Source organism: Rhinopithecus roxellana, chromosome 10 (genome assembly GCF_007565055.1).
Source record: "Rhinopithecus roxellana isolate Shanxi Qingling chromosome 10, ASM756505v1, whole genome shotgun sequence".
In the NCBI taxonomy this organism is placed as follows: domain Eukaryota; kingdom Metazoa; phylum Chordata; class Mammalia; order Primates; family Cercopithecidae; genus Rhinopithecus; species Rhinopithecus roxellana.
Genome location: NC_044558.1, coordinates 63,822,041 through 63,834,517, shown reverse-complemented (window position 1 = coordinate 63,834,517; position 12,477 = coordinate 63,822,041). Strand labels below are relative to the sequence as shown.

The 12,477-nt window shown below is 40.5% G+C and overlaps 1 long non-coding RNA gene across 1 annotated transcript; it reads left to right on the top strand.

Moving 5' to 3' along the window:
* The first annotated feature begins 425 nt into the window (after positions 1-425).
* LOC104654830 lies at positions 426-5,982 on the top strand. Its single transcript, XR_746899.2, has 2 exons — positions 426-932; positions 5,728-5,982. It is a non-coding gene; the product is annotated as an uncharacterized LOC104654830 (long non-coding RNA).
* The last annotated feature ends 6,495 nt before the right edge of the window (positions 5,983-12,477 follow it).

Sequence of the window (12,477 nt, the reverse complement as noted above, 5' to 3'; positions counted from 1 at the left end):
AAAAACCACCAGGATGGACTTGAGGTTCCTAGAAATCAATTGGGGAAGGAAATCCTAGGAGAAAGATTGGTCTTCTTGTCAATCTAGAGGGATTTTTTTCTATTTATTATGGTTTCAACACTAAAATAAATATGAACTTATGTCCGTGCCTCAAACTGGTGATTTGAAATATGTTTATTGGAAATATATTTTTACTTTAGGACAGATAATTGTATTTTACTTCAATGTTCTAGTTTGTATTTAGCTTAAAGGACATCCTTGAAATACCTGTTTTTTATAAGAGCTTCAGAGTTGAAAGGGGAAAGGAAGATTGTTCAGGCTGAGAGAGTTCTGACTGGGTTTGCTTTGCTCTCATCGGGGGCGCTGGGGTAATTAGCATCACGCAGGGCATGCGATTCTGACACCCTCTTCTGTGGTGGGGGTGAGAAGGCACCGGTGCCACTAGTCCCTGACCTCTCCCTCAGACAAGTTGCAAATGAAAACTGAGGGGGTGGAGTAGCTATGGAAACCAGGAGGGAAGGATTTTTTTGTTTAAATGCATATGAATTAGAACAAAATGACTGGCATCCCTTTTGCTTTTTCCATCTGTGACAAAAATTCTGTGTCCTGGTTTCTACCTTCACTTAAGAGTAAATTATGGGGGAAAGAACATCATGAAGACCTGCTATTGCACAGTGTCATTTCCTCTTTCTATGTTTCTGTGGATTAATTTTAAAGCCATTTGATAGAATTAATCATATAAGCCAGTCCCACTTTCCCTGCAAATGTCTACCTTCATGCAGGTGGTTTTGTAGAAAGGAGCTTCTCCAATAAAGAAGAGCTTCTCTTTCAATTCCATGGACATTGGAGAGAGTCCCTTTCAAAATAAGGAGGCTCAGGTCTGGAGAGACAAAGGCCTCTACTTTCTCAAAGGCCTCTTGGACCAAGTCCAGGTATGAGTCTTCAGTACCATGTTTGTCTTTACGGCACAGCATTTGAGATTTTCATGAGGCTACCTGACCTCAATCTGCTTCCTTTTTATATTAACACTTTTGGCCCCAGTGGGACATACCCATTTTATGAGTTACTGACGTTTATAACCTACTTCATTTTAGCATAAACTTTCTGCCTTTTGTTCTTTTGTGGGCAACATATTAGTTCTTGGATTCTGAGTTTTTAAGTGGTATAATTTTTGTTTGGCTCCAGGCAACAGTAGTTCTACTTTGTGTCTGAGCCTCCCATCATCATCTGTCACTGTGCCCACTTGTTCTATTAAAGTATCATCAGGAAGGCACACAATTGATCCAGGGTAAAATATTCTGCTCCAGCAGTGAATGAATCATTCAACGTGTGTGTCCACTGGGAGAAAAAAAAAAAAAAAAAAAAAAAAAAAAAAAAAAAAAAAAACTTCATGCAGCATATTCATTTCCACAATTTTTATGTATTACCATGAAGACATAGTTATTAATTCACTGTCTCCAGAGATATTCCCAATCCATTTCAAAGCCTGCAATCCTGATTATTGTAGAAATTATTACACTCACTTTGTTTCACTCTGCTCTACCTTCTAAATCTGAACATGTCCTGTTCTATTGATACTTTCTCCTGTCAATAGTCATGCTAATGATGGAAGAACCTTGGCCAATATGATTAGAGTCTGAAAGAATCTCCTGGGTGATGTAAAACGAGCTCATAGGCAGAGGGGAGAACTTCCTCCTCTAACACACAGGCTGGTGTCTGACTCACTACAAAAAAAAGAAAAAGAGAGCAACATGGTTCCACTGTCTCTTTGGATCTCATGAGTTGAAAGCTGAGGCTGTACTCCCCAACAAGCATGAATATTTCATTTCTGAGTAGGTGACTGGAGAAAGATGAAATCAACTTAATTTGAAGAACATTAAAAAATATGTTTTCATGCTTTGGAAAAGTTTCAGTGTATCAGGTGAAATATTTGGAAATAAAAATTGTTGTAGATTTTGTACCATTGTTGGCCTGGAAGAGCAGTTCACATTTAATTAATGTTCTAAGGTAACACTGTGTCATATTTGTAGGACTACAAGTAACAATTCACAGAATGAATTAATCATTGGATCCTGCTATGTTCTGAATATTTGTGCTCCACAAAACTCATATGTTGAAAACCGAATCACCAACGTGATGGTATTAGGAGGCAGGGCCTTTTAGAGGCAACCAGATCATGAGGGCAGAGCTAATGGCACTAATGGGATGAGTGTCCTTATAAAAGAGACCCCAGGCCAGGTGCGGTGGCTCATGCCTGTAATTCCAGCACTTTGGAAGGCCAAGGCAGGCGGATCACGAGGTCAGGAGTTCGAGACCAGCATGGCCAAAATAGTGCAACACTGTCTCTACTAAAAGTAAAAAAATTAGCCAGATGTGGTGGTGTGTGCCTGTAATCCCAGCTACTTGGAAGGCTGAGGCAGAATTGCTTGAACCCGGGAGGCAGAGGTTGCAGTGAGCCAAGATCATGCCATTGCACTCCTGCCAGGGCGACAGTGCGAGATTCCAACTCAAAAAAGAAAATTAATAAATAAGGCCGGGCGCGGTGGCTCAAGCCTGTAATCCCAGCACTTTGGGAGGCCGAGACGGGCGGATCACGAGGTCAGGAGATCGAGACCATACTGGCTAACATGGTGAAACCCCGTCTCTACTAAAAAATGCAAAAAAAAAAAAACTAGCCGGGCGAGGTGGCGGGCGCCTGTAGTCCCAGCTACTCGGGAGGCTGAGGCAGGAGAATGGCGTAAACCCGGGAGGCAGAGCTTGCAGTGAGCTGAGATCCGGCCACTGCACTCCAGCCTGGGCAACAGAGCGAGACTCCATCTCAAAAAAAAAAAAAAAAAAGAAAAGAAAAGAAAATTAATAAATAAAAATAAAAAAATAAAAAGGGTCCCCAGAAAGACCCTCGCCCCCTCCACCATGGGAGGACACAGCAAGAAGATGCCATTTATATGCCGTAAAGTGGGCTCTCTCCAGACAGCAAGTCTATCTTGATCTTAGACTTGCCAGCCTTCAGAAACGTGAGAAAGAAATCTCTGTTGTTCATAAGCCACCCACTCAGTTTATAGATTTTGTTATGCAGCCTGAACAGGTTAAGACAGATCCCTCAATCTTTTATTCAAGAGCAACAGGGACAGTGGCCATGACTACAGATGGGAGTCAAATATATCTGGGCTTTATGCAAGCTTAAACGTGCACTAGATAATTGACACTGGACGAGTTACCCCACTGTTCTTGCTCTCAACTTTATAATCTTGGGAACGAAGATGGTAATAATATCTATTTCACTGGGGTATCATAAACAACAGTGCCCGGTACACTGAGGTGTTACATAAATCAGTGCTCAACAGTAGCTGTTATTTTGCTCTAGGATATTATTGAAGCATATAAAGCCTTATCTTTCCGACAGACTCCGGGCTGTCAAATGCCCTCTGCAATGTTTCTTCAAATTCCTAGAGGATGTAATTTTCATGCCCCTGATTTAGACAGAGGCTATCTTTCCTACACGCCTTAGAAGATAATGTATTTCAAAATAAAGAAAGATCTAAAAGATCTCATTGCTACTAAATACAGAATACTACATTATCCATAATATTGAACTTAAATTTGCCTTTGTGATTTTAAAATCTACTTTTAAAATTCTTATACTATATTCAATTGTTGACATTTCCAGGTCTCTATTTTGTAAAGTTAAGACAGCATTAAATACAAAATGAAGAAAATGAAAGACAGATCTCTAGTGCATATACCAGCTTACAGTTTTGCAAATGCAATGCCACAAAATGTGTCCCTGATGTCACAAGAGCTTGTAAGCCAGCTGGGGACCCAGACACATCAGAGGTGACATCTCAAGGCAGGGGGAGGGTACCAGAGGCAGCCATGGCAGAGCATGAGAAGAATCCCTTGGGGAGCCATGTCCAGTCTTGCAGATGCTAATTAATCTTGTCATAATGTTGTGCCATTCCTCCTCCTTGGTAGCTCTGTCAGAGCATTCTGAACGATCACAGTAAGAGAAATGCAATGACAGCCATGCTTCATCTCCAGCTGTTTCCTGAGTAGATGACAGGTATTCATGAAGTGTTCCTCACAGTCCTGATGAGACTGAGGAGCAGAGTCCACTCCTCAAAACATCCTGGAGTGTTGACATGTTCTGACGATGTCAGTGATCTGCCAGGATTTGGGTATTTTATCCAGTGATGGATTAGACAGCATGAAGCTGTGGGTTTTGGAGCTGGACTCACCATTTTTAGGGCTCAAGGGTGTTATACTCTAAGACTAAAACTCACTGAGGGTAAGCACCTCCCTCCATGTTTTAAATTTCTTCCTATTGCTGCATAAGGCCAGTGTCCTGCATATAGTAGGTGCTCATTATATTTACTATTGATTATATTTACCAAAACACCTTATGGATTCCTCATTATTTAATTTCATGGAGTCTTTACATTATCCATGAAACCGTGTACCTCTTGAATCTCATCTTATCCATCAGGACCTCTCTGACTGTCCCAGTTCATAGTAAGCTTCTTTTCCTCTGAATGTACCATCCTTCTGACACTAGAGAACATGCCCACAACACCGGGCGCAGTGGCTCACACCTGTAATCCCAGCACTTTGGGAGGCCGAGGCGGGCGGATCACGAGATCAGGGGATCGAGACCATCCTGGCTAACATGGTGAAACCCCATCTCTACTAAAAATACAAAAATTAGCCGGGCATAGTGTCGGGCACCTGTAGTCCCAGCTACTCGGGAGGCTGAGGCAGGAGAATGGCGTGAACCCGGGAGGCGGAGCTTGCAGTGAGCCGAGATTGCGCCACTGTACTCCAGCCTGGGTCACAGAGCAAGACTCTGTCTCAAAATAAAAAAAAAATTAAAAAAGAGAGAGAGAGTATGCCCACAACTTGCAAAGTACCTCTCTCACAACAGACTGAGTGTGCCACATGATCACATGGGGTTGTATTGGTTTCTTTCCTTCATTCTGTGTTTTCAAATTATGCTCTTTAGGGACCTGAGAGAAGGAAAACAGGCTCAGTGCCAACTCACACGACTCTTAAAGGCAGCTCTCTTTACACAGAGATCTTGCCAAAGTTTCAAGTTTATGGCATAAAAGGACCCAAGGGGCTTTGTCCTCCTCAATTTCTGCCTGAGGAATGGTAGTCGGTAGGGGTGTTCATTTTTATGTTTCCCTGGTCAACTGGGAAACAGTTACCCAATTATAAGGCAGCTGTCCCCTGTCATTTGAGATACTGACTTACAGGGATGTCACACAGTCAAGGACACAACAAGTAACTAGGATGGACCTAAGGGTCTCTGGTATGCTTACAATGCCAGGCATTTGTGAGGTTTGTTTTGGGGTCAACATCTAGTTCAAGATTCATATGTATATTTTAATGAAGACTTTTCTTCCTTTTTTTCACACCTTTCTCCCTTCACTAAGTTGGGCGCTGGATGTCAGTAATACTAAGAGACATCAGACATTATCTCTCCCTTCAGATCATGACTCAGTGGAAGATTTAGATACATAAACAGAAAGTGACGCATTGGAGTATGCACTATGAACTATGAGAGCACAAATGAGAAACATGTTTGGTAAGAAATGCAAAGAGGAAAAACTACATGGATATGAGATATTTAAGCTGGACCCTCAACGATGACAAGCACATCACCAAGTCTTGATGATCTTAGCTCCTAAATCCATCTCTCATCTCTCTGCCTTTTTCCATCTCTGCTGCTAGACCTTCATGAGAGCTGACAACATGTCTAGCCTGCACTACTGCAAGAACTTCTTGGTCTATGGTAGTGTGGCCAACTGAAGAAGCCGGCTTAGTTTCTCCAGTCAGGTGCTCACACTAAGAAAGGTTGGATGGAGGTTATAAAGTGGCTGTGAATGAGAATTTGATCTGGGCTCTACCAAGGAGAGAAGCCATGCAGAGATAAGCTTGAAAGGCATGAAACCATGTTAAGCAGAAAAATAAAAATTCATAACAGAATGGGTGTGGCATTATATAAGGTTCTGTGGAGTACCATGATCCTCCTTCATGAAACAACTTCAAGGCAGACATCTGGCGATTTTTTCCATTGCCCCCAGGGCAGAGAGTAACAGAAAGGATGGAGATGTGCAAAGAAGAAGTAAAAAGAATCAGAAGTAGAAGAGAAGAGAACAAAAAGAGGAAACGGGGAATAGAAGAGGTCTTCCCACCCCACCACCACCAGCTTGCGAAAAGTAACCTCACAGGCATTTCTCTCAACTGAGACTCCCTTAGAAATGGTAGAACATTTAGTTCTCTATATTATATCAAAATAATCTTCTGCATTGGCCTTTCATATTGCCTAAAAACACTTTTTTTGCTTATTGAAAAAAGTCCTTCTATAATATTATTAAATAATATTAATTTATTTGCATTTTAATGCAAATACCCCTAGGAGAGGTAAATCATAGAAGCTAATATTTTGACATTTTGTGGACATTTATAGAGAGCTAATAATGGTCCACACCTCAAAATGAAAAAAGGACAGATGTGTGTGTGTGTGTGTGTGTGTGTGTGTGTGTTGGTGGGGGTGACAAAAACTCTTCAGAACAAACACCAAAGAAGAAGGTACAAAGTGGGAGAATATCAAAAGTGAGGCGCAACATCTCAACTGGGGGACCTGGAATGTAGAGAGACAGCTGACTCCCATCATCCAGGCCACCAACATTTTCATTTCAACCTTGTCAGTCACTTTCTATCTGCTATTATTATATCCACACCTGCCACTCTAAATCATTCTCCACACAGCAAACCAGACCTTCAAAATACATAAAGCAAAAACTGTTAGAACTGAAAGGAGAAATAGATATAACTGCAATTATAGTTGGAGACATCAATAACCTCTTTAAACAATTGATAGAACAACTAGCCAGAAAATCAGCAAGGATATAGAAGAACCTAGCAACATCATCAAATAACAGGAATGAACTGACATTTATAGAACACTCCAACCAACAGCAGAAGAATACACAGGCCAGGTACAGTGGCTCACTCCTGTAATCTCAGCTCTTTGGGAGGACGAGGCAGGTGGATCACCTGAGATAATGAGTTCAAGACCAGCCTGGCCAACATGGCAAAACCCCATCTCTACTAAAAATACAAAAATTAGCCAGGTGTGGTGGTGCATGCCTGTAATCCCAGCTACTTGGGAGGTCAAGGCAGGAGAATTGCTTGGACCTGAGAGGCAGAGGTTGTAGTGAGGTGAGATTGTGTCACTGCACTGCAGCCTTGGTGACAGAGTAAGATTCTCTCAAAAAAAAAAAAAAAAAAGAAGGAGAAGAATACACGGAAGAGATAAATATGTATACATATTTGTATATATTATATGTATACATATATTATATGTATACATGTATACATTCATATAAGGAAGCCATATACTGAATGATAAAATAAACCTCAACAACTTTAAAAGAATTAAAATGATACAGAGTATGTTTTTTTGACCACATGGGTTTCAAGCTAGAAATCAGTAACAAAAGGATAACATGAAAATCTCCAAACACATGGAAACCAAATATAAATAGCTCATGCTAGTCTCAAGAAAATTTGAGAAATATAGTGAACTAAACAAAAATGAAGATACAACATATTAAAATTTGTGGTATGCAGCTAAAGCAGTGCTGAGGAAAAACCTTACAGCTCAACACCCAGAGGTGAAAGTCTTGACTTAATAATCTAAGCTCTCACTTCAAGAAAATAGAAAAAGAACAGCAAAAATCAGGCATACCTCATATTATTGTGTTTTGCTTTCTTGTGAGTCACAGACACTGTGCTCTTTACAAATTGAAGGTCGATAGCAGCTCTAAGTCGAGCGAGTCTACTGGTACCATTTTTCCAACAGCAGGTGGAAAAATTATGTCTATGTGTCACATTTTAGTAGTTCTCACAATATTTTAAACTTTTAAATTATTTTTGTATCTGTTATGATGATTAGTGATCTTTGATATTACTATTGTAATTGCTTTTGGGATACTGCAAACAGCACCCACATAAGACAGCATGTGTCCTCACAGCTCCACTGACCAGCTATTTGCTGTCTCTCTCTCTCTCTCCTCAGGCCTCCTTATTTTTTGAGACACAATTATATTGAAATTAGGTCAACTAATAACCCTACGTTGGCCTCTAAGTATTCAAGTGACAGGAATAGCTGCATGTCTCTCACATTAAATCAAAAGCTAGGAAAAATTAAGCTTAGAGAAGAAGGCAGGTAGAAAGCCAAGATAGGCCAAAAGCTAGACTCTTGTACCAATTAGTTGGCCAAGTTGAGAATGCAAAGGAAAAGTTTTTGAAGGCAATTAAAAGTTCTATGCCAGTGAACACACAAATAATAAGAAAGTGTAAAAAGCCTCATTGCTAATATGGAGAAAGTTTTAGTGGTCTAGACAGAAAATCAAACCAACCACAACATTTCCCTAAGCCATAGCCTAATTTAGAGCAAGGATGTACAAGGAGGTTAATGCTGTTTTCATGCCTGCTAACACAGCATTCATTCTGCAACCCATAGACCAAGGAGTAATTTCAACTTTTTAGTCTTATTGCTTGAGAAATAAATTCTGTAAGACTATAGTTGCCATAGATAGTGCTGGGCAAAATACATTGAAAACCTTCTGGAAAGCATTCATCATTCTAAATGCCATTAAGGATGCTCATGACTCATGGGAGGAGGTCAAAATAGCAGCCTTAACAGGAGGATTATTTTGAGATGTTATAAGATGTTATAAGATGAAATAATCCTTAAGGATTATTTTGAGATGTTAAAGACTTCAGTGTAAGAAATAATTGCTAATGTTGTGGAAATAGCAAGAGAACTAGAATTAGAAGCCTGAATATGCGGCTGCATTGTTGCAATCTCATCAAAAAACTTGAACGGATGAGGAGTTGCTTCTTATGGATGGGCAAAAAAAGTGGTTTCTTGATATGGAATCTACTCCTGGTGAAGATGCTGTAAACATTGTTGAAACGACAATAAAGGATTTAGAATATTACATAAACTTAGTTGATAAAGCAGTGGCAGGGTTTGAGAAGATTGACTCTAATTTCAAAAGAAGTTCTACTGTGATTAAAATGCTATCATACAGCATCACATGCTACAGAGAAATCTTTTGTGAAGAGTCAATTGATGAGGCAAACCTCATTGTCTTATTTTAAGAAATTGCAGAGAGGCTTAAAAATGGCTGACTAGAGGCATCTGGTACTTGCCTCCTCCACAAAACAGCACAGAAATAGCAAGTAGATAATCACACTTGTAATAGATCTTCTAAGACAGAACACTGGAATTCAACAGAGAAGTGGCAGGAAACACCTAAAGTGAGGAGGGAGGGGAAAGTGAGGCGGCCTGCTCAGCCAGGATCAGTTGGGAGTCCAGAGAGCCTTCCCAACAGGGGAAAGAGTAAGTGGGAGATCCCCAGTGGTGCACATTTCCACCACAGAGCCCTGAAATCCTAGCCATGGAAGAGTTTCTTGACCCTCATCTACCCTGAGAATACAATAGAAAGTTGCAGAGACCATGTCATGGCATTACTTGGAGAGGGAGTTCACCCTAGGTTCCACACTCGCTATGTGGTAGAAATAGCAAGATATATAGAATTAGAAGTGGAACCTAAATATGTGACTGATTTGCTGCAGTCTCACCGAAAGTCTTGAACAGATGAGGGACTGTTTCTCATGAATGAGCAAAGAAAGTGGTTTCTTGACACAGAATGTACTGAAGTGCACATTCAGTACATGCAGTGAAGATACTGTGAATATTGTTGAAATAACAACAAAGGATTTAGAATGCTACATAAAGCAGTGCCTCTCAACTCCCTTGGGCACTGAGAATAAAATAGGGAGTTGCAGAGACAATACAATGGCACTGCTCCAGACTGGGGGCTCACACTGGTCCTAAGCAACTATAGCACAATGTCATTTTGAACACCCAATCTCCAACACACTACATCCTGCCCTGGGCCTCAACACACTACATCCTGCCCTGTGCCTGTCCCTGGGCAGGCACACCCAGTCTGGCTCCAACCCTGCTAGTATCCAAGCATGCTGTTCAGGGGTCTGGGGATCACCCAGCCCCAGCCACTGCTACTGGTATCTGAGCACTCCTTCTAGGATCCTGATGTCACGCCCAACCAACCTGTCATTACCACCATAGCCGGCACCCACATGCATGCACTACTTGCAGGACTGGGGAATGGCCTACCTAGCCAGTTGTAGTTAACACCAACACCAGCACAGATCATTTGAGTGCCAAAGGGTCATCCCACCACTGCTAGTGATATCGCCCATGCCCACTGCCTAGGGACCTGAGAACCAACCCACATGCTTGGCCCACCACTGCCATCCCTGGCACTCAAACAACCTAGAGGCCCAAGAATAAGGTTGCTTGGCCCCACTAACATTGATGCCAGCATACACCACCCTGAGGTCCAAGGACAGGCATGATTGGTCCACCACTGCCACTACTGGGGCCCAAGAACTGGCTTACCTGGAATGCCTGTCTCCAATAAAACTTTACCATAGCCTCCATTAACAGCTACACCCTAAGCCACTGATGGAACCACAGACACCACGGCTGCTGTTTACAGCTGAAGAAATTATACAGGGACTATACTAGTTCACACACCCAAAATCAAAGCCAAGGTGCCCTCCCCAACCAACACCATGGTTATATCTTCAGGAAAAATCCTCCCCTAGGAAGGCAAATCCAAAATAGGAAGAATAGGTTGTCACATCAGATGCTCAGATACCAATGTAAGGAAACAAGAAACATGAAAAAGCAAGAAAATATGACACCTGCAAAGAAACACAATAATTCTCCAGCAACAGATTCCAATGAAATTTATGAAATTTCATAAAATCCTAGAAAAAAATTCAAAACATTGACATGAAAGAATTCAGTGGGATATAAGAGAATACAGATAAACAATATGAAGAAATCAGAAAAAAAATTCAGGAAGTGAATGAGAAATTTACCAAAGGGACCAAACAGAAATACTAGAACCAAACAGAAATACTAGAACTGAAGAATTCAATAAATGAAATAAAAAATATGTTTAAAGTCTACAACAATGGACTAGATCAACCAGAAGAAAGAATTTGAAAAGCTGAAGATAAGGCCTTTGAAATAACCCAGTCAGACAAAAATAAAAAAAAGAAAAAGAAAAAGAATGAGCAAAGCCTATGTGCCATATGGGACACCATAAAGCAATCACATATTTGAATTTTTAGTGTCCCAGAAGGCAAGATAAAATGAAAGGGATAGAACATCTATTTAACAAAATAATAGCTGAAAACTTCTAAAGTCTAGCAAGAGATATCGATATCCAGATACAGGAAGTTCATATGTTCCCAACTAGTTACATTCAATAAGGTCTTCTCCACAGCACATTATTGTCAAACTGTCAAAAGTCAAAGGCTAAAAAAAATTCTAAAAACAGTAAGAGAGAAGCATCTAGTCAATTATAAGGCAGCTCTTATCAGAATGACAGAAGATTTATTTTAAACAAAATTTTTTTATTATTATTTTTTTGAAATGAAGTTTCACTCTTGTCCTCCAGGCTGGAGTACAATGGCACAATCTCGGCTCACTGCAACCTCCACCTCCCAGCTTCAAGCAGTTCTCCTGCCTCAGCCTCCCGAGTAGCTGGGACTACAGGTGCATGCCACCACGCCTGGCTAATTTTTGTATTTTTATTGGAGATGGGGATTGACCATGTTGGCCGGGCTGATCTCAAACTCCTGACCTCAGGTGCTCTGCACACCTTGGCCTCCCAAAGTGCTGGGATTACAGGCGTGAGCCACTGTGCCCAGCCTAACAGCAGATTTCTTAGCAAGAAGTCTTACAGTCCAGGAGAGAGTGGGATATTATATTCAAAGTGCTGAAAGAAAAAAAAAATCAGTCAAGGATACTATGCCCAGAAAAGTTATTCTTCATGGATGAAGGAAAACTAAAGTCTTTCCTAGACAATCAAAAGCTGGAAAAACTCATCACCACTAGACCAGCCCTACAAGAAATGCTTAAGGGAGTCCTATACCTGGAAGTGAAAGGATGATATCCACCATCATGAAAAGACACAAAAGTATTAAACCCATCAGTAGAGCAAACACACAAATAAGGAAGACAAACGACTCAAATAGTATACTATAGAAAACCACAAAGCCACAATATACAATGGGAGAAAGAAAAAAACAAAGAATATGCAAAAACCCCAGAAATCAATAAATAAAGTGACAGGAATAAGTGCACACATATCAATAATAACCTTGAGTATAATGTTCCCATTTAAAAGATAGAGGTGGCTAAATGGCTTAAGAAACAAATGAAAACCAAAAAAGTGGAGGAGTAGTAATACTTACATAAAACAAACTTTAAGTCAAAAAACAGTAGGAAGAGACATAGCAGATCATTATATAATGATAAAAGGGTCAATTCAGCAAAAGTAATTAACAATTTTAAATATATAT